Below are 6000 nucleotides of genomic sequence, written 5' to 3' on the forward strand. Positions count from 1 at the left end.
ATGGTTGTAGCGTTATTTCTCCTTTCCTACGCCAACACGTTTTTGGCAGAGGAAGTGGGCAAGTTTTAGTTGTGGGGTTATTTCTCCCTTACCCCGCTGACACGTTTTTGGCAGAGGAACTTCCAAAATGGGCAGGCAAGTTATGGTTGTTGCGTTATTTCTTCCTTACTACGCCGACACGTTTCTGGCAGAAGAACTTTCAGAGTGTGCAGGCAAGTTATGGTTGTAGCGTTATTTCTCCCTTCCTACGCCTGCACTTTTTGGCAGAGGAAGTAGGCAAGTTTTGGTTGTAGCGTTGTTTCCTCCTTACAGCGCCGACACGTTTCTGGCAGAGGAACGTTCAGACTGTGCAGGCAAGTTATGGTTGTAGCGTTATTTCTTCCTTATTACGCCGACATGTTTTTGGCAGAGGGACTTCCAAACTGGGCAGGCAAGTTATGGTTGTTGCTTTATTTCTCCCTTCCTACGCCAACACGTTTTTGGCAGAGGAACTTTCAGACTGTGAAGGCAAGTTACATCGTAGCGTTATTTCTTCCTTATCACGCCGGCACTTTTTGGCTTAGGAAGTAGGCAAGTTTTGATTGTGGGGTTATTTCTCCCTTACACCGCTGACACGTTTTTGGCAGAGGACTTTCAGACTGTGAAGGCAAGTTACATCGTAGCGTTATTTCTTCCTTATCACGCCGGCACTTTTTGGCAGAGGTAGTAGGCAAGTTTTGGTTGTGGGGTTATTTCTCCCTTACCCCGCTGACACCTTTTTGGCAGAGAAACTTTCAGACTGTGCAGGCAAGTTTTGGTTGTAGCGTTGTTTCCTCCTTACAGCGCCGACACGTTTTTGGCAGAACTTTCAGACTGCGCAGGCAAGCTATGGTTGTAGCGTTATTTCTCCCTTCCTACGCCAACACGTCTTTGGCAGAGGAACTTTCAGACTGTGAAGGCAAGCTACATTGTAGCGTTATTTCTTCCTTATCACGCCGGCACTTTTTGGCAGAGGAAGTAGGCAAGTTTTGGTTTTGGGGTTATTTCTCCCTTACCCTGCTGACACGTTTTTGGCAAAGGAACTTTCAGACTGTGCAAGCAAGCAGTTTTGGTTGTTGCGTTATTTCTTCCTTACTACGCCGACACGTTTTTGGCAGAACTTTTAGATTGTGCAGGCAGTTATGGTTGTAGCGTTGTTTCTTCCTTAGTACGCCGACAGGTTTTGAGAGAGGAGGTAGACAATTTTTGGTTGTAGCTTTAATTTTTTGCTTACCATCGCCGACACAGTTTGGCACAGAAACTTTCAGACTATGTATTCATGTTTTGGTAGTATTGTTACTTCTTCCTTACCATGCTGACGTGTTTTGGCAGAGGTACTTTCAGACTTCGTATTAAAGTTTTGGTTGTATTCTGCAGGAAGCTAACCTTAAGGGCTGGAAGGACTTATTGTGGCCTCAGGCCAGAAACAAATGTTAACCTTCAGGACAAGTTTTGCAGGAATCGCAGGATACTTTCCTTTGTTCTCGAAGTCTTCACCCGCTGCACTACTGGCTACGGGACGCTATTCCACAGCATTTCAGGCTCGCGATTGGGCATCATGGAAGGAACCCATAAACAGTAAGAGGGAAAAAGAAACCAGGTGGCGGACCAAAACCTAGTAGGAGAGCTCGAGTGATTGGCAGTTCGCCACCGAGCTGAACGATTACGAAGTTTTTGAACAGTTCAGGAAGTGCGAAGAGGAGAAATATCGGCCTCAATTGAAAAAATGTCCCTAGGCTAATTTTGTGTCCTGTCGACAAGTTTCAATGGGCTCAGCCGGGTTTAGAGGGAGGTATGAATCCTTTTTGTACACGGCAAGAAAGAGGTCACTGGTGTCCATTGGCAGTGTTCAAAATTATAAGGCTATATTTATGGCAGCCGAGGAGGCATGAACGCACCAGCCGTCTTGCACTGCTTAAGGCCGTCATGCTTTGTCTTGAAAATTTTCCATTCGAGCTCACCTAATATCCCCGCCGCGGTGGCTCAGTGGTGAGGGCGCTCGACTACTGATCCGGAGTTCTCGGGTTCGAACCCGACCGCGGCGGCTGCGTTTTTATGGAGGAAAAACGCTAAGGCGCTCGTGTGCTGTGCGATGTCAGTGCACGTTAAAGATCCCCAGGAGGTCGAAATTATTCCGGAGCCCTCCGCTACGGTACCTCTTCTTCCTTTCATCTTTCACTCCCTCATTTATCCCTTCCCTTACGGCGCGATTCAGGTGTCCAACGAATATATGAGACAGATATTGCGCCATTTCCTTTCCCCAAAAAAACAAACAACAATTAATATCTTGGTTACACTGAAACTCTTGTGCTTTTGGCCGTTCGGCGCTGTTCTCAATAGGTATGTTTAATGCAGCTCTTACCGGACTAGTATTGGACAGAGGACTAAGGATGCATCCCTCGCAGATAGACTACACAGGGACTGGAATGAGCCAGTTCCGGTAAATCTCTCCTGGTGCCATACCAGGATATTGTACCCTTAGCCACTATTTCGGAGTTCCGCCAATTCACATCCTCATGAAAGAACCCAGACAGAAGCAAACCTGAATAGAGTCAAGGGAGGAGGACGGAGGCTGGGGGAGACGGGATGGGGGGGAGGGGGGGTGGTGTTGAGTAGGACGAAGCGTATCGTCTCGTAAGACACCTCAAGTATGCATGCATGCCGCACCACGAGTCCAACGACTAGGAAGTTGCGGGCCGTTTAGGACGAAGACGCGCCGTGTAGAGCGGGCTCTCGGGCCCACACTCTACACACTGTGCAGGCAGGCAGGCCGGCCAGCGAGCGCTCTCCTGCGCCGGCAGTAATCGAGGCGCGATCGTCCGGATGCCCGGAGCAATTTATCATATGCGAAAGCCTCTCCCTCCACCTTCTTTCAGTCGAGTTACTCGTTGGCGCGTTCGGACAGGTACGCCGTTTGGGTGGATTAACGACGCTTCTTCGTTCGCCCTTCAGCCTTTTCGGGAACGGATAAAATGAAAAGGCATCGCAGGCAGCGCGCAGCAGAAAGTGTGTAGGAGCAGCATCAACAACACCGCCAGACGCGGCTATGGGCGCGTACGGGATGCGGAGAGTCTTTTGCCGGGCATAAAACAACTCCAGGCGAGGTATGCGACTTCAGGGCCGGCGATGCTTGGACTCGTGTGCATACAACACGCTGCGGCACCAAAGAAGAAAGCGAACCGGCCTTAAGGGTACCTTGGCCAGGGGGGGATAAGCAACAAGTCTGGTGGTGTATAAGGCAGCGTCGGCGAGAGAGAAGGGAAGCGCGCTTTTTGAAATTGAAACTAAGCCAGGACAGGCACGATCGGCCTCACTGTGTACTGTGGGTGAACGGCGCTATGGTAGATGGTGAGGTTTGGGGAAGGGCGGGTGAGGTCGGGAGGGGTGAGTTGCGTAGTGTACACTTTGGATCTGGATTGCGGGGAGCAGGAAAGGAGGGGGGGGGGGTGCAGGGACGATGAAGCGTTGTATAACGACCATAATAACAGCCAGCTTCGAGCGAGATTCTTTCCAAAGCAGGCCTGCTTTTAGATACATAGCGGCTTTGTAAGAAGGTAGTAGAGTACACGACGTAGGGGCTATAGAGGGAGGCTGTTCAGCGAAGGCCGGATAAGTTTTATGCGGTGAAGGTTGAGAGGGGGGAGAGGGGGCAAGCAGTAAAGGAAATGCAAAATGAGCCTAGGACATGCAGCGAAGGCTAGGAACGTTTTGCGAGGCGGGGACGAAGAGAGATTATACCGAAACCTCTTTATCCACTGCAGATGTGCGGTTTGTGAGCGCGTTCAGCCGTGTAAGGCCCGTAGGTGGATGCAGGTAGGAAGGCGCGCGTATGCGCGACCATCTCCCGTCGCATCGTTTGTAAAATAGTGCCCGGCGAGACTTTGACGGCGACGTTGTTAGCAGCGTGTTTTCCCAGGCGTGCACTCTTCGTAATTTTCCGGCCACCCTTACCCCGTTCGCTGCTTTAAATGGGAGTTGGAGAGGGCAGATTAAAAGCTAAGGAAGGAAAAAGAGAGCCTGCTTGCTAGTAGCCGCAGCCAGCAACAAAACGTCTCTCGAGTATAAACAAACGATGCGAATTGGCTTGAAGGTGTGTCGTAATGGAGTCCGGCCAAGAATATATGAAAACGGCCACGTACAAGTGCGGCGCGCTTCTTTGCTCTTGGTGGATGTACTCAGCCCGCTCCTGGTCGGCCTTCCAGGCCCGCTCGCTGTGGGTCCTGGAAAGAATCCTTACGCGTCGGTGGACTCGACCTGGAACGGACGGGACCGGAGTGCCCGGAACCTGTGGCAAAGAGGAGGACTTGGCTTGTGCAGGTGTTCCTTCTCTTTGCGAAGAGGCTGGGGCTGCGGCTGTGCAGGTTAGGCGCATGCGCGGTGAGACGGACAAGCCTTTCAGTAAAGGTAGTGTGTGGAGTCGGGATTTTCTTGCCGGAGGGACGAAGTGGTGAAGGGATCTGGATCGGGTAAGCCTCCTATAATTGGACCGCTAGTGACAACGATGTTAAGACGCAAGCATTGCTTGCAGAAAGAGAGAGAGAGAGAATAAACATTTATTTCTAAAAAGGAGACCGGAGCGGATTGTGGGTGGGGTCCTCAGTCCAAGACTCCAGTGGCTTCCTCCGATGCTTTGGCGATGGCGACAAGCGCCTCCTCGTCTTGCAGGGTGCCGCTAGCCAACATCTCCTCCCACAGCTCCAGCGCCGTGTTTTGCGGCTTTAAGTGGTTCGGCTACATTATGAGAACTCTAGGGATGACTGCATAGTTTTTTCCTATTATCGAACGACCGAATGTTAAGGCCATTACAAATCGAATAGGTTTGGTTTGGTTTAGGGCTATGAGAGACGCCGTAGTGTAGTGCTCCGGAAATTTCGACCACCTGGGGTTCTTTAACGTGCACTGGCATCGCACAGCACACGGGCCTCTAGAATTTCGCCTCCATCGAATTTCGACCGCCGCGGCCGGGATCGAGCCCGCGTCTTTCGGGCCAGCAGCCGAGCGCCATAACCATTCATCCACCGCGGCGGCTACAAATCGAATAGGTGTGAGGTGTTTGTTTGGAATATGACTGATGACTATACAGGATAAAGAAAACTGTTCAAAGACCACTGCACGATTGAGAAAGTGAAGAGAGGGGAAAAAAGTCCTATGAGTTTTAGAGACCGCTCCCAATGTGGATTGCATTTGTAATTAGGGAGTAATTACTCACTAACATACATCTATGCGCAGCCATACGGCTGCCAAGGACAGATACAGCTTCCAGAGAAACTCCGCGATGAGAAAAATTCAAAGTTCTCTAGAGACTGAACCCGGGTTTACCACCTGCCCAGTGCATTCACTCTACCAATTGGGATACCCGGGACGACCAACAGATGGAAGAACGTAGCCAATTTGATGAAATAGAAATTCGAGGCTGGAAAAATGGTTTAGTGTCTACCCCTAACCCCTTTGGACTACCACCATTCCTGCTTTGAATCTGAGAGACACGCTGGACTGACACCGTTTTCCCTTCGAGTTGTGCATCAATTCGGCCTTGTCCTGACATCTGCTAGCCATTCTGGAAAGCTTGGTTGGTATATATAGCGACTGCGCCGGAAGGGCGGTATTCCCATGTTCCATCTCCAAACCAGGATAATTTTTTTTCACTGCGAAGTTTCTCAGAAAGCCGCACCTTTCCTCTGCCGTCATACTGTATATGGCTGCGCTTTGGTGTACGGTACCAAGCAATTATTTTCTGCTTAGGAAGGAAACTAACGGCGTCGTAACGAGAGTGACTAACATGATTTCGGCGATGCAGTTGCTTTAGCAAGGTAGGCTGACATGCCTTCGAAATAAGAATACACGCACTTTCACTGTGGTGAGCTTCTCGCTCGGACCTGAAGAAGCATGGAAATCAGCATGGAACACCGGATAGTTGTGCTTAAGCTGAACTATAAAACTTGCCTTTCGTCTGCGGGGCAGGCTATGCGAGTAGTGGGGCGT

Source organism: Amblyomma americanum, chromosome 9 (assembly GCF_052857255.1).
Source record: "Amblyomma americanum isolate KBUSLIRL-KWMA chromosome 9, ASM5285725v1, whole genome shotgun sequence".
In the NCBI taxonomy this organism is placed as follows: Eukaryota; Metazoa; Arthropoda; class Arachnida; order Ixodida; family Ixodidae; genus Amblyomma; species Amblyomma americanum.